At 44.1% G+C, this 26,336-nt stretch overlaps 1 long non-coding RNA gene across 1 annotated transcript; it reads right to left on the bottom strand.

The window, feature by feature from the left end:
• Window positions 1-976: 976 nt before the first annotated feature.
• LOC137207046 (uncharacterized) lies at window positions 977-25,811 on the bottom strand. Its single transcript, XR_010934920.1, has 4 exons — window positions 25,566-25,811; window positions 24,884-25,045; window positions 15,180-15,334; window positions 977-11,275 (listed from the first exon to the last, which is right to left on the bottom strand). It is a non-coding gene; the product is annotated as an uncharacterized lncRNA (long non-coding RNA).
• Between the last annotated feature and the right edge of the window lie 525 nt (window positions 25,812-26,336).

Below are 26,336 nucleotides of genomic sequence, written 5' to 3'. Positions count from 1 at the left end.
AGGAGAGATCAAGGAAAACCTTAGGATGCTTAGGCTAGTCTTTATTGGTCCTTAATCTTTGGGAGTGATGTTCCCTTCCCAAATTCTTATCCCAAGTGGATGCAGGGATGACTCTGACACCAGCTCTACTTGTGCATGGCTCTACATGGTGTTAAGGACAGAGGGGCTGAAAAGTTTAATACAGCACAGGGTGATCAAAGTCAGAATGCAAGAGAGTACAGAAAGTTACGGTAGATGCAAATTATGACCTGAGTAGCTAGAGGTGACTTTTGAGTCTAATCTTGAAGAGTGAGGAGATATTCACCAAGTATTGGGGTTGAGAGTCCTGGAAGAGGGAACACATCTGAAGATGCATACAGGCACAGAAGGGCATGACAAGCTGGGGTGAAGCAAGACATCCAAATGATTTTTCCATGAGTGAAGCAAGACATCCAAATGATTTTTCCATGAGTGGGGAAGCCAGCATGGCTGGAATGGGTTGTAAAGGTCTTGAAGGAGCTTGGAGTCATCCTACAGCCAAAGGGAGACGATTAGAGGCAGATGGGCAGAGAGATGATGAGATCAGATCCTCAGTTTAGAAAGATAACACTGAAACAGAGCAGGGATGGACTGGAGCAAAGTGACCTTTCATTCATTCGATTTCATAAGTATTTTTTGAGAGCACCTGGTATTTATTTTCTATTGCTCCTATAATGAACCATCACAAACTTAGTGGCTTAAAGCGATACAGATTTATTATTTTACAGTTCTGGACGTCAGAAATTTGAAAGAGGTCCCAAATGGGTCTGAAATGGCTAAAATCGAGATGTGGGTAGTGTGTTCCTTCTGGAGGTGTTTGAGGAGAATCCATTTCCTTACCTTTCCAGCTTCTAGAGAATCCCCCCCCCCACTCCTGGCCCCTTCATCTTCAAAGTCAGCATCATCAAGCTGAGTTCTTCTCTTTGATCCCCCCTCTCTCTGTCTCTCTCTCCCCCATTCAAGGACCCTTGTGATCACATCGTGTCCATCCAGATAATCCAGAACAATCTCTCTATCTCAAGATCGGCTGATTGGTAAACTTAATTCCATCGGCAACTTTAACTCCCCTTTGCCTTGTAACGTAACATAGTCACAGGTTCTGGGGGTTGGGATGTGGACGTCTTTGGAGGGTCATTATTCTGCCAACCACACCCTCTATATATTAGGGGTGTGTTAGCTTTGGGGGATGCAGACAAGGAAGGTTCCTGACCTCATGGATCTTATGTTTTACTGAAGAAGACAGACAATTTACAAATAAACAAGTAAATGGTTTTTTTCTTTAAAGACAATTTCAGAGTGTGTTACATGCTCTGTGTGAAATAAAACAGCAATATGAAACAGGATGATCAGAGAAGCCCTCTCTAGGTGACATTTAATCTGAGACCTGATGAGACCGTGCCAACTATGGGAAGATCCAGTTGGACTGTTCCCAGCAGTGGGAACAGCGGGTACAGCGGTCTTGAGGCATGAGAGGACCATTGCAATAGTTCAAAAGCAAGAGCACAGCTGGAGTGATCACTAGGAAGCAGAGTCTGTAGGACTTAGCACCTGATGAAACATGTTACGTGGAGTTAGCAGAAAAGTATGGAATGACCCTGTATTCGTTATCCAGTCTTACATAACAAATACCCCAAACCTTAGTGGCTGAGAACAACAGCATTTATTATCTCACATTTTATGAGGGGGCATCCAGGAGCAGCTTAGCTAGGTGGCTCTGGCTCAGGGTCTGTCGTGGAGGTTGCAGGCAAACTGCTGCCCAGGGCTGTGGTCTCTGAAGGCTCGACGGGGGCTGCAGGGGCTGCCTCTCAGCTCGTTCACGTGGCAGTTGGCAGGAGGCTTCAGTTCCTCGCAACGTGGCCCTCTCTGGAGGTCTGTTCGCAGCATGGCTTCCCTCAGAGCAAATAATTAGAGAAAGGGAGTGAGAGAGAGAAGGAGAGCTCAAAACGGAAGCCTCAGTCCTTTAAACGTGTCTCAGAAGTGATGCACTGTCACATTCTGCCATGTGAAATTAGCCACGTGACTGTGTTAGGTTCCTATTGCTGCTGTAACAGATTGCCACAGAATTAATGGCTTCAAACAACACAGATTTATTAGCTTACAGTTCTCGAGGTCAGAAGTCTGAAATGGGTCTTGCTGGGCTACAGTTCAAGATGCGTCATGAGGACGGGGCTCCCTCCGGAGGCCCTAGGGGAGAATCCATTTTCCTGCCTTTCTAGCTTCTAGAGGCACCTGCAGTCCTTGGCTCGTGCCCCCTCCATCTTCAAAGCCAGCAGTGCCTGGCTGAGCCTTTGTAATGAAGCCATCCCTCTGGTTCTGACTCTTCTGCATTCTTCTTCCCCAGTTCAGGACACTTGTGATTACGCTGGGCCCACCCAGATAATCCAGGATAATCTCCCCATCTCTGGGTCAATTAATTAACAACGTTAATTCCATTTACAACCTTAATTTCCCCTTTTCCGTGTAACCTAACATAGTCACAGGTTCCAGCTTTTAGGACATGGAATCTTTGGAGGCCGTTATTCTGACAACCACTCAGACCCATCATGGTAAGTGTGGGAGGGCAGCTACCCAAGGACAGGGATACCAGGAGGCGCGGATAACTGGGGGCCTTCCACAATCCCCCCCGTGGATTCCCATCTTGAGCACATTGGCCGAGGAGGAGATGAGAAACGCTATAGCCTGGCCTCAGACACCACTGGAAGTTAAAGCTCAGTTTGGTTTTCTAGTCATTTGTATGGGCAGGTCACAGTTATCTGTCCCCATCTTCTTGCTCGGCAGCTGGGCCAATGTTCCCTTCAGAGGAAGATTCTCATGGTGCCGGAAGCAGAGGTGGGGAAATTCCAGTTTTGTCAAATTACACCACCATCATCTGATCCTCTCATTACACCTGGCTTCTTAAAGCCAAGGACAAGTGGGAAAGCCCCAATGTGACACTGCTCTTCCCATCCCCTCTTAATCCGCTCCCCCCCACACCAGAGAGGTTAAATCCACCCTTTGTTCCACACAGTGGGCAAAACAAAATATGACACAGAAAGCAGGTGGGCATTTAAGGAGCATGTGATGTTTGGACAACCAAAGTGTGAGGGTTAAGGGTGCCCATTTCAAGGTGACGGGCTCTGGGTGTCTGATTTCTCAACTTCATACCATCCCTGTTCTAGTTATGAGATCTGCCCTGAGAGCCCAAAGCAATGTTTTCCATGGTTACCCTCCATTTACACTGTATCTTCCAGCTGTATTTTCAACAGGAGGTTTCTGATTATGCAATAAGCATCCTAGGGTATGAAAACAGATCAGGCAGCAGATGAGGTCATCTTTATTTATTTATTGGGTTGCACTAGGTCTTAGTTATGGCAGGCAGGCTCCTTAGTTGCAGCACGTGGGCTCCTTAGTTGTGGCATGCAAACTGTTAGTTGTGGCATGCATGTGAGATCTAGTTCCTTGACCAGGGATCTAACTCTGGCCCCCTGCATTGGGAACGTGCCACTAGGGAAGTCCCAGACAAGGTCATCTTAAGGTCATTCTCATGGTCCAGCTTGTTGCAGGCAACTTCTGGGCTGTTTGGTCCATTCTGGGGCCCCAGCTATCCGCCCTCCCCCACACATAAAAAAAAGGTTTTTAAAATAAGTGCAGGATTCCTGGAGTAGGGATGGCTTTGATACTCTCCTTTCAATACCCTCCGAACGATCCTATATCAATAACCAAGACCTGTTGCTTTAGTTCCCTGAACAACCCTAGAGTCTGTCTTCTCTCCACCCTCACTGTTACCACTCTCTCCCAGATGCCACCATCTGGCACCTGGACTCCAGCAAGATCTTCCAAGCTAGTGGCTCCACATCCCTTTTGCCCCTTTTCTCATCACAGCCTAAAGATCTTTTTTTTAATTCTCTCTTTATTTTATTGAAGTACAGTTGATTTACAGTGTTGTGTTAATTTCTGCTGTACAGCAAAGTGACTCAGTTATACACATATATAGATTCTTTTTTATATTCTTTTCCATTATGATTTGTCCCAGGAGATTGAATGTACTTCCCTGTGCTATACAGTAGGATCTTGTTGTCCATCCATTCTATATATAATAGTTTGCATCTGCTAATCCCAAACTCCCAATCCTTCCCTCCCCACCCTCCTCCCCCTTGGCAACCACAAGTCTGTTCTCTATGTCTGTGAGTCTGTTTCTGTTTTGTAGATAGGTTCATTTATGCCACATTTTTTTCCATAAATAAAGCTTCATTAGAATACAACAATGCCTATTTGCTTATGCATTGTCTCTGACTGCTTTCACACTACAATGGCAGAGTGGAGTAGTTGTGACAGATACCATATGACCCCAAACCTAAACTATTTATTATCTGGTGGTTTATAGAAAAAAGTTTGCTGACACTTTCACAGACTGTAATCTCTGTTGGAATCAACTTCATATTTGTACATAGTGGCTGTATCTGTGAGGTTCAAGACCATGTCTGTCTTGTTCACCATGGTCTTTCTAGTTCTGGATACAGAATTCATAGTCAGTACTGTTGAGTTCATTGTAACCCAGATATCCTTGTATTCTCCATCTTCCATTAATCATTACACTACATTTGTTTGAGCTCTTCTCCTAATTGATCCACTGGAGTTGCAGTCTTGTATCGGGCTGCCCTTCCCAGGTATTTCAGGGGGTCCCTGTGGAATGCTTCCATGTTCCCCATATCTGTTCTAAGGGTCTCCCCCTGGGCTCCTGCTCTTAAGTTCTCTGTTGGGCAGCTCTCATCACCTTAGCCCTACATCACTTACTGGATGCCTGGAGGCCTCACAGGAATTCTGCCCCAGGGGTGGTTAGTCTCTGATTCAGAACTTCGGAACCTTTTTTTTTCCCTTTGTGCTTAGCCTGGTTTCACTTCCTCCTAGGAGGCCATGTGCAGAGACCTTGCTCCCGGCACTTCAGACTGGACGTCCTAGTACGAAATGGCTGCATCAGCACCTCAGCTCAGCAGCTCCCATTTATGCCATATCTTACATTCCACATATAAGTGATGTAATATGGTGGTTGTCTTTCTCCTTCTGACTTACTTCACTTAATATGATAATCTCTAGTTGCATCCGTGTTGCTGCAAATGGCATTATTTCATTCTTTCTTATGGCTGAGTAATATTCTATTGTACATATGTACCACATCTTCTTTACACATTCATCTGTTGATAGACACTTAGGTTGTTTCCATGTCTTGGCTATTGGGAATAGTACTGCTATAAACATAGTGGTGCAGGTAATCTTTTTGAATTATAGTTTGCCTGGATATATGCCCAGGAATGGGACTGCTAAATTGTAGAGTAATTCTATTTTTAGTTTTCTGAGGAACCTCCATAGTTTTCCACAGAGGCTGCTTACATTCCCACCAACAGTGTAGGAGGGCTCCCTTTTCTCCACACCCTCTCCAGCATTTGTTATTTGTAGACTTTTTTATTTTTTTAAATTTTTTGTTTATTTATTAATTAATTAATTAATTTATTTTTGGCTGTGTTGGGTCTTCGTTTCTGTGCATGGGCTTTCTCTAGTTGCGGCGAGCGGGGGCCACTCTTCATCGTGGTGCGTGGGCTTTTCACTGTCGCAGCCTCTCATGTTGTGGAGCACAAGCTCCAGATGCGCAGGCTCAGTAGTTGTGGCTCACGGGCCTAGTTGCTCCACGGCATGTAGGATCTTCCCAGACCAGGCCTCGAACCCATGTCCCTTGCATTGGCAGGCAGATTCTCAACCACTGCGCCACCAGGGAAGCCCCTATAGACTTTTTAATGATGGCCATTCTGACAGGTGTGAGGTGATACCTCATTGTAGCTCTGATCTGCATATTTCTCTAATAACTGGTGATGTTGAGCATCTTTTCATGTGCCTGTTGGCCATCTGTATTTCTTCTTTGGAGAAATGTCTTTTTAGGTCTTTTGCCCATTTTTTTGATTGTGTTGTTTGTTTTTTTGTTGTTGAGTTGCCTGAGCTGTTTGTATGTTTTGAGGATTAAGCCCTTGTCGGTTGCATCATCTGCACATATTTTCTCCCATTCCATAGGTTTCTTTTCGTTTTTCTTTGTATGGTTTCCTTTGCTGTGCAAAAGCTTGTATTAAGTTTGATTAGGTCCCATTTGTTTATTTTTGTTTTTATTTCTATTGCCTTCGGAGACTGACCTAAGAAAACATTGGTACAATTTATGTCAGAGAATATTTTGTCTGTGCTCTCTTCTCTGAGTTTTATGGTGTTATGTCTTGTAAGTCTCTAAGCCATTTTGAGTTTATTTTTGTGTATGGTGTGAGGGTGTGTTCTAACTTCATTGATTTACCTGCAGCTGTCCAACTTTCCCAACACCACTTGCTAAAGAGACTGTCTTTTTCCCATTTTATATCCTTGCCTCCTTTGTTGAAGTGGGGGTGGTGGTGGTAAGGAGAGGCATAATGACCGGATTTGTGTTTTTAAAAGGTCTTTAATTGATCGTAGGTGTATGGGTTTATTTGGGGCTCTCTATTCTGTTCCACTGATCTATATGGAACAGAATCAATGGAAAGACCTTTGAAAACACAAATCCGGTCATTAGGCCTCTCCTTATGCCCCCACCCACCAAACATAATGCCTTTCCATTGTTCTTGATTTAAAGCCTTAAATCTTCACATGGCCTACAGGACTCTTTGCAGCTGGGCCCCTTTCTACTTTGCTCTCAGCACTTGATTCCCAGGGGCCTTCTGTAGTGGACATTCCACCCTTCCCCTCCTCCAAACCACCTCAGGGCTCTGCTTTGCCTGAGCAGGTCCTCTGGTCTTTGGAAATCCTTGCCTACCTGCCTCCCCACCCATCTCCCCACCTCCTCCCTGCAGCATCTGTCAGACAGTGTCTGATGAGAATCGGAGTGTAAATACCCGATGTCCCTCACCTGGGTGGATGATTCTGCTGTGTCTCTGGTGTGTCCACTGTCTCCCAGTATGCCCCAGCAGGATTAAACCCATTGTCCACAGGAGTCACCGGCTTGAGCGTGGTGATGGTTAATTTTCTATGTTCACTTGGCTAGGCGATAGTACCAGGTATTCCATCAAACACTGATCAAAATGTGGCTATGCAGGTAGATGTGGTAGATGTGGTTAACATCTATAATCAATTGGCTTTAAGTAAAGGAGATTATGCTCAATAATATGGATGGGCTTCAATAAGATCAAGGCCAAGATTGAAATCTTTCTCAAAGGAGAAATTCTGCCTTAAGATTGCATCAACTCCTGCCTGAGTTTCCAGTCTGCCAGCCTCCCCTACAGATTTCAGACTTGCCAGCCCTCATGCTCATGTGGGTTAATTCCTTAATACAAATATCCCTATATATCTATGTATGTATGTATCCATCCATCCATTTGACAATCTATCCATCCATATCTATCTCTCTACTTATCTATTTAGCCATCCATCCATATCTATCTGTCTATGGATCTATCTATCTGTCTACCTGCCTACCTGTCTCCTACAGGTTCTATTTCTCTGGAGACCCCTCAGTAGAGCAAGACTGTCCCCTTTGTTGGCTGCCTTCCCTTCCCTGTCTCACTTCCCCGTTTCCCTCCTCTTCCACCTCCCAAATAAACTCCTTGCACGTGACTCCTTTTCTCAGGGACTGCTTCCAAGGACGCTCACTCTAAGAACCTTCTTCAATTTCTTGAAGATGCCATACAGGGTGACCCACTCCTCCTAGTTTGCCCAGAACTTTCCTAGCACTAGCACTGAAAATCCAGTATCCCAGGAACCCCCCAGTCCCTGGAGAACTAGGACAGTTTACCCAAGACTGTCGCAGTTTTAAAACTCAAAATATGGTACCCAGAACCTACCCTAACCCTAACTCTGTCTAGGGCAATGGGGGATGGCCGGTCACCCTGCACGCAGGCTCCAGCAGTGAGGCTTCCAACGTGCTGGTCCCTCTGCCTGGAAAACGTTCCTCCACTTCTCTGGTTAATTTCTACTGATCACCCTTTCAGATCTCACCCACATGTCATTTCCTCAAGGACACCTTCTCTGACCACCCCACCCCCCCAAGCCTGGGTCACATCTCCCTGTTAAAATGCTCTGAGCACCATGAACTTCTTCCTCATGGTTATAGTTTTACACTCACAGGTATAATATTAATGTCTGTCTCATACACTAGAGTATGCACTCCAGTGGAGGAAGCTTGTTCTAGGTTCTTTTATGTGACGGCCAGTCAGGTATGGCCACAAGAGGGAACACAGGAGAGGCTCAGGAAAATACAGTTTATTCTATAACAGGTCCTAGAAACAGGGCAATGTGGGGAAAGCCCAGAGTGGTCAGCAGGCACAAAGCAGGAGTGAGGAGAAAGCATGGCTAGGATGGGTTAGTCTGAAAAATTTCAGCAGGTTCTTACCTATAGGAGTGGTCCCTAGTTACCTGGTATCTGGCTCTGGGTTGATTAAGGCCAGGAATGTTGCTTCCTGTGGTATGGGGACCAGATAAAGCAAGATGTGGCACTGGATGTGTTCTTTTGTATATCAAAGGCTGAGTCCCTTGCTGTCTCTAATCGGCTCGCCCCAGGAAAGGCAGTCTCTCCCCAGCCAGACTCTCTAAGATGTCAAAACATCATAATATACAGAAAATAAAAAATGTAGGCAATGAAAGCTGCATTGGAGGTAACTCTCCATTGATTCCAGGCCCCCAGTAGGCACGTCAAAGAGATTTATTGAATGAATGGATTTCCAGGACAGTGAAGGTCTGTCCCATGTACCTTCCTTCCCTTGGTTGTTCTGTGGAGGATGTTTATGATGTGGATGGAGAAATGGAGCCAGAAGAGAAAACATAGGAAAGACCTCAGTAGGCAGAAAGGAGTGAGCTCAGATACACTAAAGGAGGAATCGATGTTTTTCACAAATTTTTGTTGTTATACAGGAAATATGTTCAGATGAACAGAAGAGAGGATATTAAAATTGCCTGTAACTTAAAAACTGGTGAAATCTGAGTTAATAGTATTATACTAGTAGGCAAGATATTATTAAGGGGGAAGCTGGGTGAAGGGTACATGGATCTCCCTGTGTGAGTCTTAAACTATTTCAAAATAAAAAGTTATCATTAAAAATTGCTTATGATCCTACCACCCAAAGATAACTACTGTTAACATTTTGTCATTTTTCCTTCCAGATGCTTTTTATACATATGTATTTGTGTTTTGTAAATTATATTTTATAATGCTGTTTTCCCCCTCCCCCCACTCCTTAATCACAGTGATTTTTAAAAATTAATTAATTTATTTATTTATTGGCTGCGTTGGGTCTTCCTTGCTGTGCGCGGGCTTTCTCCAGTTGCGGCAAGCCGGAGCTACTCTTCGTTGTGGTGTGCGAGCTTCTCATTGCGGTGGCTTCTCTTTGTTGCAGAGCACGGGCTCTAGGCAGGCAGGCTTCAGTAGTTGTGGATCACGGGCTCTAGAGCGCAGGCTCAGTAGTTGTGGCGTGCAGGCTTAGTTGCTCTGCGGCATGTGGGGTCTTCCCGGACCAGGGCTTGAACCCGTGTCCCCTGCATTGGCAGGCGGATTCTTAACCACTGCGCCACCAGGGAAGTCCAATCACAGTGATTCTTAACTCTGGCTCCACATTACAATCACCAGGTAAACCTCAAAAAGATACTGGCGTTTTACTTTCAGAAAGATAGACTGAAGTCCTTTTCTTTAGTTCTCCCACTAAGTATAACTAAAAACTCTGGACATTATATATAACACCAACATCAGAAGACTCTGCCAGGTGGAGAGAAGAAAGCAGACAGAATAGGGACATTGGGACCAGGGGACACACAGTGTTGAGCTCCTTGGGTTTTCTTTTTGCCTCATATATCCCAAACTTGAAGCTAAGGAATCTGGAACCTGAAAATGTAAACAGGCACAGACCAAAAAAAGCACCAAAAGCTAGCAGAGGAACATCTTAATGTCTGTCTGTTTCTCTCTCTTTCCCACCATGCCCCTCCCTCCCCCAACCTGCTTCCAACATCACAGCTGCTCCTCTAATTCTGATCCTCCAACCTCCCTCTTATAAGGAAGGACTCTTGTGATTACATTAAACCCACCCAGATAATCCAGGATAATCACCCCATGTCAAGGTCCTTAACTTAATCACATCTGAAAAATCTCTTTTCCTATGTAAGGCAACATATTCACAGGTTCTGAGAGTTAGAATATGAACATCTTTGCTGGGGAAGGGGGAAGGGAGCCATTACTCAGCTTACCACACAGTACAAGCGAGTAAAAGATAAGTCCCCCTCCACAACAAGTCCCAGGACTCTACTCTTACCCTACCTCCATGCTGCTCTGTTTCCAATTTCTGATGTGCTCTTCTAAAAATGTTTTAAGGAAAACTCCAATGTATCTGTATCTTTTTGATGTTTTCACAAATTATTGTACACTGTATACCCTGTTTCCTACCCCTTCTTTTTGCTAACAACATAGCTTGGTCATTGCCCCATTGCCAGAGCCTCAGCTTGTCACCAGGAAAGTTCCAGAACTTGAGAGGAAATCCAGACCAGCAGATGCAAATGTGACATCCAGAAGGCAGACAGCAGGCATGAGAAAATCAAGCAGTGTCAGGGATCCTGACAGGTCGGTGGAAACCAGGCTTGGGAACCGTGTCAATATAGGGAAATTGGGGTCGGGGGGGCAGTGAGCTTCAGGAGCTGTGTCATCTGGTAGTCCCAGCTAGCTACTGGACTGGGTCAAAGGCAGGTCCTGAGTGTTGAGAGAGGACTGGGGAGGTGCAGGAGGGATCCCAGTTCTGGGCAAGTTACCAAAGTACGCACCCAGGAACGGAGAATCCAACAACCACAAAACGATTCCACAACTATTTGTTTAGTAGCTGTGACAAGCCAGGTGCTGAGCTGGATGCCCGTTTATACCTAGGATGAGACAGGCATGATCCATCCCTATCCTCCCGCAGGTGAAGAGGCAGGCGAGAGGCTGTTGCTATTTAATATGGTAAGTGCTCTGGTGGGAGGTAAAAATTTATATGGGAGAATGGGGGTGGGGTGGGGGAGGGAAGATCAATTAATGCAAATGTATTTATCAGGGTAGGCTAACTGCTGTTTAACAGACAACCAAGTCTCAGTGACTTAATACAGCAACGTTTATTTCTCCTGTTATAATCCCATGCTGGTTGGGGAGAGGGCAGGGGGGGACTCTGCTCCATGCAGTCATTCAGGGATCCAGGGTCCTTCTATCTAATGGCTCCACTGCCCTCCTCCAGGCTGTCAGAGTTCTCCATGGGGTCCCTGCATCCACCTGGTGGAGGAGGGAAATAGAGACTGTGGAGGATGACATGGGAGGTCTTCATGGTAGGTTTTAAGCCTTGAATACATGTTCCTCATTCTTTGAGGAAGTTACCACTGGTCAGAACTCAGCCACATGACTCCACCCATCTGCATGGGAGCCTGGGAAATGTAGTCCAACTGTGAGCCCAAGATGAAAAAGAATCAGAGTTTAGTGAACACGTAGCAGTCTATGCTGCCCCAGACTTGGGAAAATGGGGAAAGCTTCCTGGAGGGGTGGTTTCTAAGCTGATACCTGGGGGATACATTACAAGTTAAAGGATGAAGAGAGGCAGGAGAGAGTGGGAAGGGCAGTATTGCAGGCAAACATCAATGTAAGCAAAAATGACAATCATAGTATGTTGAAGAGAATTCGTTCTGTTTGTCTAGAGGGCAGAAGGCAAGCTTGGTGGTGGAAGAGTCACAGGGTCCAGATCAGGCATGGTATTATAAGCTGGGTTAAGGAACTTACCCCAAGAGTAATCAAAGCCATGGCAGGTTTAGCAATTGAGGATCACGTTTGTATTCCATAAAAGTCTCTCTGGCTTCTGCGTTGGGTAATACATTTGAAGGGGACCAGAGAAGATGCCGGAAGACCAGCTGTCTGAGAAAAGGTGACAATCTGAACTATGGGAGGGGAAGAGAGAAGTAGACAGTTCCAGATATCACGAGGTGGGATTTATAGATTTGTGATGGATTAGACGTGCAACTAAGGAGAAAAAGAAATGAATCAAGGTTAGGACTGGGTTTCTATGTTGGACAACTGAATGGCTGGGGATTCCATTTGGCAAGAACAACCTGGCTGTTTGGAGGGTTGTTTCACTTTGGACTTGTCGAGTTTGTAGTGCCTCAGGGCTGTTTAGAGAGAGAGATACCCTGCAGGCAATTACTATGAGTCTAGATTAAGAAAAGGATTTAGGCTGATGGTGTATTCATGAACTCACTCCAGGGAGAGGAGAAAGGAGAGAAGAGGACTTGCATGAAACCCTGTGAAATGCCAACATTTAAGGGGTGCACGGAAGAAGTGGAGCTCATACAGGCATCTGAGAGGAAACAGCCAGGTACAAAAGAAAATGAGGACATGGCATCATGAAATGCAAGAACAGAAACAATTTCATGAAGGGGTGAGTGCTCAACAGGGTAAAACTCGCAGAGAGGTAAAGAAAATTAAGGGCCGAAAACCACAGTCGAATGTTCCAGAAAGAGCCTGAGTACAAAGGGCCTGAGGTAGGAGAGAGATGGTCCTGTGTATTGAGGGTACAGTAGAGACAGCGAGCAGTGAATCCGTTCTAGAAGTATTCGGGGGAATTCCCTGGAGGTCCAGTTTTGTTAGGACTCTGTGCTTCCATGGCAGGGGGCACGGGCTTGGAGAACTAAGATCCTGCAAGCTGTGTGGCATGGCCAGAAAAAAAAGAAAGAAAGAAAGAAAAGAAATATTTTGAAAGTAGACAACCGGATTACTTAGCTGGTTGGTTGTGGAGCATAAGACAGAGGCATCAAGACTGTCTCCAGAATATTCTTCAGCCATAAAAGGGAATGAAGTACTGGTACACGCTACAGCACGCATGAACCTCAAAAACGGTTTGTTAGTGAATAAAAGCCAGACCCAGGGACTTGCCTGGTGGTCCAGCGGCTAAGACTCCACGCTCCCAATGCAGGGGGCCAGGGTTTCTATCCATGGTCAGGGAACTAGATCCCACATGCCGCAACTAAGAGTTCACACGCCACAATGCAGATCCCACGTGCCGCAACGAAGACCCCGCACAGCCAAATAAATAAATAAATAAATGTTAAAAACAAAAAAAAGCCAGACACAGAAGGCCACATATTACATGATTTCATTTATACAAAATACTCAGAGTAGGTAAACCCATAGAGACAGAAAGTAGATTAGTAGTTGCCGGGGGTTAGGGGAAGATGGAGAAAGGGGAGCGGCTGCTTAATGGGTATGGGTTTTCTTACAGGTTGATAAAAATAGTTTGGAATTAGATAGAGGTAGTGCTTCCTTGATACTGTGAATGAATTATATGCCACTGAATTGTTGACTCGAAAATGGTTAATTTTATGTTATGTGAATTTCACCGCAATAAAAAAAAAAATTTTTTTTAAATGACTCTGATGTCTTTGGTCTGAAAACTTGAAGAATGGGGTTGCCATCACTGAGATGGCGAAGACTGTAGGAGGAGCGAGGTTGGGGAGAAAATGTCAGTGTTCAGTTTTGACTGGTTATTAATTTGGAGATGCCTATTGAACAAGTGAGATTGTCAAGTAGACAGATAGATGTGTGCTTGGATTTCAGGAAAGATGCAGGAGATATTTACGAATCTTCAGCATATAGCTCATCTTTAGACTTGGAATTGGCTACTACTAAGTTTCTATTTCCTGGAAGAAGAAGCCAGAAATAGGAATGACATGGTTACAGTAAACGATGTTATGTATCACAGATCCAGGTTTGTGGAGTGAAATTCATACCTTCTGCATTAGAAGAGGTTATAGCTCTTTTTTTTTCATATCTTTATTGGAGTATAAATGCTTTACAGTGTTGTGTTAGTTTCTGCTGTACAACAAAGTGATCAGCTATATGTATACACATATCCCCATATCCCCTCCCTCTTGCGTCTCCCTCCCATCCTCCCTATCTCATCCCTCTAGGTTGTCACAAAGCATCGAGTTGATCTCCCTGTGCTATGCAGCAGCTTCCCACTAGCCATCCATTTTACATTTGGTAGTATATATATGTACATGTCACTATCTCACTTCATTCCAGCTTACCCTTCCCCCCCCACCCCCCCGCACTGCGCCCTCAAGTCCGTTCTCTACGTCTGCGTCTTTATTCCTGCCCTGCCACTAGGTTCATCAGCACCGCTTTTTAAAGTTGCGTATATATGCGTTAGCATACGGCATTTGTTTTTGCCCTTCTGACTTACTTCACTCTGTGTGGCTCTTTAAACCCATCCAGGCATGACTGAGCTGGAGCCAGGCAGGGCTGGGCTCTCTGGCAGGGTGGAGGAAGGTTACAGAACTTAAAGCTCTCTTCTATGCAACACCTGGAAAACAACAGCTGACTTTCTGTCTTTGCTAATGATTTGTCTGTCATGCCTACTAGCATTGTTCTCATCCTGCTGAGACTTGTCAGTTGAAAAGCCAGAAGGAATGCATCTGGTTTGTTAGACCAGCAAAACTTTGCCAAACTAAGGGATGTAGTATTTAGAGCAACAGTCTTCCATTGTTGGTGGTTATGGGCAATTAACAACCATTATCAACAAACAGTAGTAACAACTGATAATTAAGCCCTTCTTGTGTGCCCAGTACTCAGCTAAGACCTTTGCATTTATCATCTCTTTGTGCCTTAACATTAAGCATGTGAGTTATCATTATTATCATTACTAGCCCCAGTTTTACATGTATAAACAAGCACAGAGAAGTTAAGTAATCTGCATGAGGTCACACAGCAAGTAAATCAAGAAGCACGAGGAAAACTCAAATATGTCTGACTCTAAAGTGCTGTGCTTTGGAGGAATAAAAAAAGGAAATGTTAGCAGAAGCTAACACACCATTGGAAAGCAATTATACTCCAATAAAATGTTAATAAATAAATAAAGGAAATGTCAGAAGCCTCCCATTTTACCACTCTGCACTCAGCAGCTAGAGAAGGTGTGGAAGTCTGGGTCCCCCAAACCACCTTGAGCCTCCTCACCAGCCTTTAGCACAGACTGGTACATAATTGATGCCCAGAGTTTGCTGAATGACTGAATGACTGAATGAACAAGCACACAAAGAATGATTAGTATGCATCACACTGCATTGTGCCTAGTGATGAATGAACCTGTCTCTCCAGCTGGGCTGTGAGCTATCTGAGGGGAGAGACGCTTTCTTACCTGCTGTAACAATGGAGTGCAGCATATTGAGGAAGTTTACAGGGCAGGTTAAAGGCATGGGCTCCAGAGGCAGTCCACACGGGTTCACATCATGCCTCCTCTTCTATGAGAACTTGAGCAAGTTATTCAACCTCTCTGCGCTTTGATTTCCTCATCTGGAAAATGGGGAGAAGGGTAATACCTACACCTTAGAGATATTTATCAAGAGTAAATAAGTTAAGACCTTGGAAATAGTAGGTGCCCAATAAACAGTAGCTGCATGTCTATGGAGCCACAGAGGAAGAAGTCCATGGCTGTCTCCTGGTGGGGGCAGGAACAGTTCGTACCGTGCAGCCTAGAATAATAGGTAGCTTTTTTTTTAATTTCCCCCTTCCTCCCACTCCACCCACTAGGTAGCATTTTTTAACACTTAATATTAGGTTCCAGAGACTGAGTTAACCACTTTCTATGCATCATTGCATTTAATCCTCACGACAATAATATGAGGGGAGTACCACTATTACCCTATTTTCCTGATAGGAAGACCGAACAAAGCTAAGAGAGATTGAGTAATTTGCCAAGAGTCACAAAGCAAGTAAACGCAGGTAAAGAAAAAGAACCAGTATGTGTTCCATGACGTCACGGGCCAGGCCTGTTGTATGAGAAAAACACAAACCATTCCAGTTATTTCAAACAAAGGGAACTTCATACAAGGAATTGATTACACAAATGAGCCAACAGCTGAGAAGCCAAATAGGAGATGGTGAAGCCACCCTGGGCTGAGCGACAGCAGGAAGCTGCTGTCACTGCTGGGGCACACAGAGGGGTTGGTGTCCCTCTCTGGGGCCATCCAGGAGGAACTAGAGTAACAGCAGGGGATACCCAGTGATGAGCTAAACCATGGAGGAGATGTAGCCTCTGCTGGAAAACACTCTCTGAAGTTGGGAAGAGGCCCTCCCTCCTCCCTTTATCCCACCATCCAATCTCCTGCCAGTGCCTCTTTTTGGCTCAGTTTAGCTGGAAACCAGCCAGCCAGTGAGTGGCAGTGGCTCCTGGGAACTGTAGTTTGCAGGAGAAGGTCAAGGAGTGGCTCTAAGATCACCCAAGCCAATGACCTGCATATGTGTCTCATCTGCCTTTAGAACCCCAGCATCTCGCATCGTGCTTGGCACGCAGAAGCCACTTCATAAATAGGAAAGATGGGAGGGAGGAGGAAGGGCAGGCAGACACCAAAGTCTGTGTTCTTAACCCAGAGGGAGCAGCTCACATGCTGCAGAAGCCAGGCGGCTTGCATAACGGCATGGCCAGAACCGGTCCTGGGGGGTGGGGATGCTTGTGTCAAGCTTGGGTGTGCACACCCTGTCTAAATGGGGTGGCCCTGCTAAGCTGTGGCCAGTTTCTGCCAAGCGGGAATGCGAGTTCACTGTTGCCAGATCTTCTGACTTTGCGGGGAGCGCTGAAAATCCTGACTTTCATGTTAAACCTACCACTTTTTAAAAGTTGGGAAAGAAGTCAGATCCATCTGAGCTTGGGACATCCTGCTGGGCCAGAAAGCAGCTTAACAAAGACTAGTTGGGACCATAGTCATGTCAAGAGGACATGGACCCAACCTCAACAGGCTCCTGTTTACTTATATTGGGTCATCTTTAAGCATCAAAAAGAAAGAATGGATGAGTGATCCTAGACTGAATCCTGAAACAGAAAAGGGACATTCATGGAAAAACTAGTAAAATCTAAATAAAGTCTGGAGTTTAGTTAATAGTAATGTACCAGTGTTGGTTTCTCAGTTTTGTCAAATGAATCATGGAAATGTAAGATATTATTACATTGCATTATTTTATAGAGAACCTGGATGTGTGAACTCTCTGTACTATCTTTGCAACTTTTCTGTAAATCTATAACTAGTCTAAAATAAAAAGTTTTTTTAAATTAGTGAATGTATTTGAATGAAACACTTAACTCTATTTTTAATAATTAATTATTTTGGCTGCACCGGGCCTTAGTTGCGGCACGTGGGATCTCCGTTGTGGTATGCGGACTTCTTAGTTGCAGCATGCAGACTTTTAGTTACAGCATGCATGCAGGATCTAGTTCCCCGACCAGGGATCAAACCCAGGCCCCCTGCATTGGGAGCGTGGAGTCTTTAGCCAGTGGACCGCCAGGGAAGTCCCTAACTCTATTTTTAAAGGTCAATGAGTTTATAATGATAAACAAACAAACAAAAACAAAGAGAGAGAGAAAAAGCAGAATAGAAAGAACTAATTTGTCACCATTGGAGGCAGCTATTGCATTAAATCCTTACCCTAAAAAAGTTGTAATTAGAGGGAAACAATTTATTCTGCCCTAGTCAATGAGGGAAAGAAGCTCTTCTTTACAGAAGAATGCCAGCTCATAAATGTTGAAGGAAGGACTGCATTCGATTTTGCAGCCCTGAAGGAAATAATTGACTCAGGCAATGATTAGCGATGGATGCTGAAACTACGGGGTGAAAGGTTCAAGGAAGACTGGATATTCACAAGGTGCCAAATCATCAACCCATAGAGCTGATTATAGCAGAAGAAACAACTTCACAATGGAGAGATCAGGTTGTCACCACCTAAACCCACTGAACAATCTTAGCTTCACTCTTGAGACACCCAGTCATGAGCCTTCTGGTGTGAGTCAGCAGAGGACGCTCACAGCACCACCTGGGAAGAATTATTGCCAAAAATGTTAAGCTAAAATCTGATCAAGCCTTTAGATCTGGCTTCTACTTTACAGGAAATTGAGGGACTAGTTAAATACATCACGAGGAAGCAATCAGAAAAAGCCAAGAAGGTAGGGTGTTGCACCAATAAGACAATGGACCTGGTTTTCTCAGTGATCTCGAAAAAAGGGAGGAGACATGAGAGGAGAGGTGGTTCTAGACTTAGAGATTCTGAGAAGTGATCATATGCAATTTGAGGATCTTGACTGGGTCCTGGTTTGAAGGTCTTTTGGAGGCGATTGGGGAAATGTGGATATGGAGGAATTTGATGGTACTATGGATTTGGGGTTCATTTTGCTAGGTGTTATAACGGTATTGTGGCAAAGTAAAGAAGTGTCTCATTTTTTTAAAGATGCATACTGAAGTATTTAGCGGTGAAATGTCATGTTGACTATAAATCCTTTAAAATACTTCAGCCAAAAAAGGAAAAGGAGATGAAGCAAACATGGCAAATGTTCACAAGTATTATATCTAGGAGATGTTTATTACATGTGATTCTCTCTACTTTTCTGTACATTTGAAATTACTCATAATAAATAACAAAAGACAAGTGGGGGTTAAACAAGCATTCATTAATTCCACAAATAGTAATATGTCAAGCACTGATCTAGGCATTGGTGCTATAGTCATTGATTTTTTTTTTAAGTCCTCACCTTCCTGGAATTACATCCCGTTGGAGAGGAGAAAAATAGGGCAAGAAAATCTATATGTGGTAGATATTGCTGTTTTATGTGGGATAATCAAGGAAGACCACCCCTAGGGTTGACATTTAAGCAGTGACCTAAGAGAAGTGAGAAAAGCAGGCCCTGGGATACCTGATAGAGGAGCAAGACGGAATGGCAAGTGCAAAGGCCCTGAGGTAGGAGCAGGCTGGGGTATTCAAGAAGCAACAAGGAGGCTAGTGAGGGTCACATGGAAGAACAAAGGGGACAAAGGTAGGAGATGAGCTCAGAGAAAATAGCAAAGGGGATGGAGGGTTGCAGGTGATGGGGAAACTTACAGGCCATTTCAGCTCTTATTCTGAAATGGAAAACACTAGATTTTACGAAAATTATTATTATGGAAATTTATAAACATACAAAAAATAGAGAGAATAGTATAATGAACACACAAGTACTCACCATGCAGTTTCACCATTATCAATTCATGATCAATCTTATTTCATCTATATCTCCCACACCACCCAAATGGATTATTTTGAAGCAAATCCCAGACATCTTATCATTTCACCTCTAAATATTTTTGTATACAAGCATACCTCGGACATATTGCAAGGTTTGCTTCCAGATCACTGTGAATATGAAGCAAATATCACAATAAAGCAAGTCACAAATGCTTTAGTTTCTCACTGCCTATAAAAGTTATGTTTATACTTTACTATAGTCTATTAAGTATGCAATAGCATTATGTATAATAAAAGAGTGTACCTAGCTTAATTTATTGCTAAAAAATGCTAACCATCATTTGAGCCTTCAGCGAGTTGTAGTAGTAATATCAAAGAGCACTGATCATAGATCACCATAATAATATAATATAATAATAATAAAGTTTGAAATATTGCAAGAATTACCGACATATGGCTCAGAGACACAAAGTGAGCATATGCTGTTGGAAAAATGGTGCCGATGCACTTGCTTGACACAGCATCCAAGTAAGATTCATGAATTACAATTGTTTAAATAGCTCTTAAGTCTCTTCTGATCTCTAGGGTTCTCCTCAATCTCTATTTGTTTCTTTCAATCTGTTGAAACTAGGTCATTCGTCCTATAGAGTTTCCCACCATCTGAATTTCACTGGTTACATCCCCATGGTGTTATTTAACAAGTTCCTCTGTTCCCTGGATTTCTTGTAAATTCGTAGTTCTATAGAGAGACCTAATCAGACTAAAGGTCCTTTTTTTCTGGCAAGAATACTTCATAGATGATTTTGGGTACTTTCATCAAGAGGTGTATACTGTTTGATTGTCCTTTATCTCATGATATAAGCAGCCATAAATGACTTTTGCCTAGGTCCACTAATTCATTGGAAGTTTCTTTTTTTTTTAAACATTTATTTATTTATTTATTTTTGGCTGCATTGGGTCTTTGTTGCTGTGCGTGGGCTTTCTCTAATTGCAGCGAGCAGAGGCTACTTTTCGTTGTGGTGCGTGGGCTTCTCATTGCGGTGGCTTCTCTTGTTGCAGAGCACGGGCTCTAGGTGTGCGGGCTTCAGTAGTTGTGGTGCACGGGCTTCAGTAGTTGTGGCTCACAGGCTCTAGAGCGCAGGCTCAGTAGCTGTGGCGCACAGGCTTAGTTGCTCCACAGCATGTGGGATCTTCCCGGACAAGGGATTGAACCCGTGTCCCCTGCATTGGCGGGTGGATTCTTAACCACTGCGCCACCAGGGAAGTCCCTCATTAGAAGTTTCAAAGTGCTGACATTTTATTTTTTCTTTCTTTAATTAGCTGGAATATATATATGAAAATTTCCTCATATCACCTATTTGGTTACCCTGTATAAGGCAGGCAGAATACATGCTTGACTCTTTTCCTTTATTTATATGCTTTCAAAATAATGAATTGCCTCTCTAGCCTATTAGTTTTCTAGTGCCACAAAACAAACTACCACATTTAGTGGCTTAAAACAGCACACATTTATTATCTCACAGTTTCTGTGGGTCAGGAATCCCAGCATGGCTTAGCTGGGTCCTCTGTTGCAGGGTCCCTCATGAGGCTACCATCAAGGTGTTGGTTGGGCTGTGGTCTCACCGGAAGGCTCAGCTGGGGAGAGATTTGATTCTGATATCACTTACGTGGTTGGGGAGGGGATTACACAAGGGAGTTAACATTAGGAGAGGAAACTTGGGGGCCATCTCAGAGTCATCCTGCCACATCCAGCATCTTCCAAGGTGACTTCTAGGTTTCATTTTTTTGTTTGTTTCATATGATGTGGATTAGTAAAGGATAAAAGGATTATTCTGTCAGCTGTGTGGAGACTATGTGCCAACATGCCAGGGAAGCAAGAACGGAACTGACCTGCTGTAGGCATCTCCACAGCTTCATTGTTTGTTACATCAGTACTAAGCCTTTCAATATGATCCAAACCTCAGAAGTGAAGAAAAGAGGCAAGAAACAGGCAAGGGAGAAACAGGAGATGAATTTGATCTCCAGAACGTGCAACCAGTGGAAATATGTGCGCTTCCATTTCCCCCTTGTAAAATGAGGGTAATAGTAATATCTCCCTCCCCGGGCTATTGTGAGTTAGTACATGTAAAATGTTTAGAGCAGTGGCCAGCACTGCAAGTGCTACCTAAGTGTAAGTGGTTGTTCCTGCTATTTTATGTTGTTGAAATGATTATTGTTACTTACGTGATTACACTTTAATTTTTGCTGACTTCTCTAAGGCTGCCTGGCCAGTCCTGGGCTCTGGGCCCATGCTAGCTAGAAAGGTTTTCACTTTCAGTAGACCGAGCCAAATGAAAGTCTCCTATTTTCCTTCCCAGCATGAACCAGTGATTCGGGCCACGTCAGTAGCAATTAAATAGCTTCAAAAGTGAATCTGACTCAGTAGAGACACAGACATAGAGAGCGAGTGTATGGATACCAAGGGGGAAAGGGGTGGGGTGGGAGGAATTGGGAGACTGGGATCGACACATAGACATTATTGATACTACATATAAAATAGACAACTGATGGGAACGTACTGTATAGCACAGGGACCTCTACCTAAGGCACTGTGGTAACCTAAATGGGAGGGAAGTTCAAATGGGAGGAGATATCTGTATGTGTGGGGCTGATTCATTTTGTTGTTCAGTGGAGGCTAACACAGCATTGTAAAGCAACCATACTTTACAATTAATTAATAAAAATTAATTTTTAAAAAGAGTGAATCTGATTCATTCAACACCCAATTGGCTGGGAGAACTTGGTCCTCAATTAAACCAAACCCCTTCTATTCTTTTTAAAGTGTAAACACTATTTATTAGGGTTTTTAAAGTTTTTAATTATACAAGTGTTATATGAATATATTTTTTATTTTAAAAAGGGAACACAGCTGAAGATGAGATTCTCCTTGACCCCCCTCACCTCTGCTTCCTCTCTTTCATTCTAGAGGTAACCACGGTTAACAACTTGATATGTATCCTTCTAGAGCTCTGTCTCTGCATTTACATCAACTTATATGTGCTCATTAAAATGTATCCTATTATTTTATATAGTTTTTATGTAAATAATGTTATATGGCAGGCATTATTCTGTAACTTGCTTAAATAGCTTCAAAAGTGAAGATACTCATTAAGTACTGGGTTGTCTGGGAAGACTTGGTCCTAAATTCTCTCATACCCCACACCTGATCCCCTAGCAAATTATGTCTGCTATCCCTGAAAAATATATCCAGAATCTAACTGCTTCTCACCCCCTCCACAGCTCTCACCCTGGTCCCTGCTCCAGCCATTGCCACCCTTCTTATAAAGTGAGTCTTTTCAACTTTCGGTCAGATACACCCAAATGAATTGAAAGCAGGGAGTTGAACAGATATTTGTACACTCGTGTTCACTGCAACAGTATTTACAATAACCAAAAGGCGGAAATAACACAAACGTCCATCAGTGGATGGATGGATAAACAAATGTCATACACACTTACACTGGAATATTATTCAGCCTTAAAGAGGAAGGACTTTCTGTCACATGCTACAACACGAAAGAGTCTTGAAGACATGAAATACGCCAGACTCAAGAAGGCAAATACTGTATGATTTCACTTAAATGAAGTACCTAGAATAGTGAAACTCATACAGACAGAGAGTAGAATATTGAGTACCAGGGGCTGGGAGGAGAGGAGGCTGGTTAGTTATTATTCAATGGGGACAGAATTTCAGTTTGGGAAGATGAGAAAAAGTTCTGGAGATGGGTGGTGGTAATGGTTGAACAACAATGTGTATGTACTTAATGCTACCGAACTGTAAACTTTAAAATGATAAATATTGTTATGTGTATTTTATCACAATAAAAAAATACATTAAAAATTTTTTGATCAGGTTACATCACCCCAAATGCTCGAAAGGCCCTCATCTCGGTGCTTCAAGACCGAAGTCCCTACACTGGCCTACAAGGCCCTGCCCTGTGTTCTGTTTCCACACCCCATGTGAACTTTCTGAATCTCCCTCTTACTGTCTTCCTGTTCACATCCACTACAGACACACTGGCACCCTCACTGCTCTTCAAACACGCCAGGCATGCTCTGCCTCAGGGTCTTTGCACTTGTTCCTCTGCCTGGTACATTTTTCTCCCAGGTACCAGCAGGGCTGGCTTCCTCACCTCTTTAGGCGTGAGGATCTCAGTTCCCCGACCAGGGATCAACTCATGCCCCCTGCAGCAGAATCACAGAGTCCTAACCACTGAACTGCCGGGGAATTCTCACCCCATCCCCTTTGGTCTCCGTTCTTTTTCTCCACAGCAGTTATACCATCTAAAATCTTCTTTGTCTCGTTTATTGTCTGTCTTCCCTGACTAGATTGTAAGAATATTCGAGTGTTTTAAAGTCACCAAGCTGCAACCTGACCTTTCTCAAGGTTCCTGGATGCAACTGAAAACCTCAATAGCAAAGTTGCAAAGTTTGTTCCCAGATCTTCCTTTTCCTCAGGTCAAAACCGCAGAAGCTGATTAAAATTTTCATCTAGGCCAGGAGGGAGAGAAAAATGGAAAGGTATGTGCTCCGAATGCCCAGGTGAGCCCTGAGCGCCAGCCTGGCTGTGCCCTGTGTGATCTGGCCTCTGTGGTTGGTTTTCTGGGAACAAAGTGGAAAGCGCCAAGCTTGGCAGGGGCTGGAGGCTTTTGTGGCAGACTGGCCGGGGAGCAGGGAAGACCAAGCTAAGGAGGCCTGGTGGTGCTGAGAGCAGAGGCTCCACACTCAAATGTCCGCGGGGCATCAACGTGCAGGCAGGCTGGGTGTGGGGACTCTGGCCACTGCAGGAGTGGGGAGTCACAGGTCCATTCAGCTGCCACCCAGCTCCAGGTCACTTAGACCAAGCGGGAATGGAAGCCCTGTTGTCCCCAGACCTCCTGACTGCTTATTTTCCGGAGAATCAGGAAGCTGATTTTTATGAGCTCTTCTCTGACTTTTAAACATTGGTTCAAAAAATTTTTTAAATACCACGTGATCTTACAAAACATGTTTGAAAACTGGATTTCCTCCATTCCCCCTCCCCCCCACACCCTACTGTTTACAAATCTGCAGTTTAAGAAAAGGCTTAAGAACATGGACTTTGGTTGCAGAGAGGCCTGGCTTTGCTGCTATTTGGGCAAAGATCCTTGACATCTGCAAGTCTGTTTCTTTATCTGTAAAATGGGAACAAAAATAGAACCTACCTCATAAGATTGTTTGGGAGGATAGAGACATAGCAAGGTGCCTGGCAAACAGTACCACAGTTCAGTATTAGTAGTAGTCATGGGGGGGAAGGGAAAGCCAAGGGGGGCTATCCCAGGGAGAGAAAGTGGAAAAACAGAAAGGACAGGCATGGTGTAAGCTGGTAAGCTGTGGTCAGAGAAGAGGAACACCCAAGCTTGCTGTGGCCTGGGGGAATGAAACTGAAGATCCAGGGGCCCACCTTGATCAATGGACCCAGATAAGGATTTTGCCAACAAAGCCAGAGACCCAGCGCCCAGGGCCTCCAGACCTGCAGGTGGTGCTGCATCTCTAAGAGGCTCTATATCTCAGGGGGTGGCACAGGTCCCAAGCCATGGCTTCCCATTCTGTACTTAAGCACAGTATTTGTCTGATTGAGCCTAACTGCAGGACTTCACGTCTCTGCTTGTTGTAGTTTATCTTAGTTTGGAACCTGACATTCCAGATGTCAGGATCCTGTAACTGTCCCTCCTGACTTCCTTCTTCTGTAGTTTGGATAAAATTTTCACCAGAATCACTTAGGAGTCTTTAGTTGCAAGCAACGGACACCCCAACCCAAGATGGCTTAGCAGAAAGGAAATGTATAGCCTCATGCACCTGAAACGTCCAGGGGTAGGACAGGTATGGCTTCATGTGGGTCAGACGATGAAACTGGGACCTAGTTCCTCTCTGTCTTCTCTCTGGATGGGATTCGTTCTCATGCAGCCTCTTCCCAGATGCAGCTCCGTATCTGAACCACTCGGAAGCAGGTGGGACTCCCTAAGAGTTCAAAGAGAAAGTCCCTGTGTAGAGTTTCATTGGCTACGGTTAACTTTGAGTTGTGTCTCATTCTCTCCTTTGAACCAATCAATATCCCAAGAGGAATACAATGTGTGATTTCTAGGCTGGGGTAGTATCAACCCTGAATGGGGCAGTGATACATGAAATAAGCGTCACCAGGATCAAAATATGGGGTAGGAGTGAGGAAGGGGTGGTGACCCCAGAACTAAGTCACAGGCAGTTACCTAGAGTAGAACGAATGGATGCTCAGTGACCCCCTCCTTAGGGGGAAATGAAAAGAATAATCGCCTTATCTTTTATACAATGTATTGTTTAAACAGTGGTTATAAAAACGGCATTTAACACCCCACTGATCCCCAGGGCTGGCTTGACTGATCTTGGATCCCTTTTCCTATCTCATCATCTCCTAGAATTGCACTAACTTGACTAAAGAAAGCAGGAGGACTATTCTTCCACAATAGTATATAAATATTCAATAGAACATTTTGGGGTCACTTACCTCCCAAACCACTCATGAATCTATCCAGACGTGAATGCATCCAACTGTGCCATAACTCAGCCCACATGTCTTTGTCTAGAAAAAGGGGTTTTGTTTTTTTGCCAAATGATCCATAGTTCTAAACACCTGACAGAAGTCCACGTGGACTTTCTGACGTCCTTCAGCCAGCTCTGAGAACACCCCTCTCCACGTTCACAACTGCCTAAAATACATACTTTAAAATATGTCAGCCTAACATCAACAAGTTCGTAGTTCCTATACACCCCCCCAAACTCCAGCTCCCCCCCCCACTGGAAATCATGACATAAAGAAAGACGTATCATTTGTACAAAGCCGCGCACAGCAACACAGTCCCAGAGGAGACGCACCCAGTGATGTTCAACAACAGGGCCTGGCCAGGGAAGCAGGGTGGGAACCAAAAGGAAAACCCTCCAAAATAACACGCACTGGGTGGAACCATATGATGTTGCCATTTTTGTAGGTCAATAATAGTCTAATATCAACAATTTCAATGGTCACAATTGAAATTGAACAACAACAATTGAAATTGTTGATATTAGATATACTAGGTTTATCAAACCTAGTGGTTTTTATACTAATGGTTTTCAAAGTGTGGCTCACAGACTTCTGGTGGAGGGGTGGGTGGGAGTGGGAGTGTGTCAAAAATACAATAATAATTATATTGTCATAATAATACTAAGATGTTACTTGCCTGGTCACCATATTGACATTTGCACTGAGGAAAGCAATGGTTGACAAAAGCAATGGTGG

The sequence above is a fragment of the Pseudorca crassidens genome, chromosome 15 (assembly GCF_039906515.1).
Source record: "Pseudorca crassidens isolate mPseCra1 chromosome 15, mPseCra1.hap1, whole genome shotgun sequence".
NCBI classification, from domain to species: domain Eukaryota; kingdom Metazoa; phylum Chordata; class Mammalia; order Artiodactyla; family Delphinidae; genus Pseudorca; species Pseudorca crassidens.
Note: the sequence above shows the minus strand (reverse complement) of the source record. Positions and strands in the feature narration are given on the sequence as shown.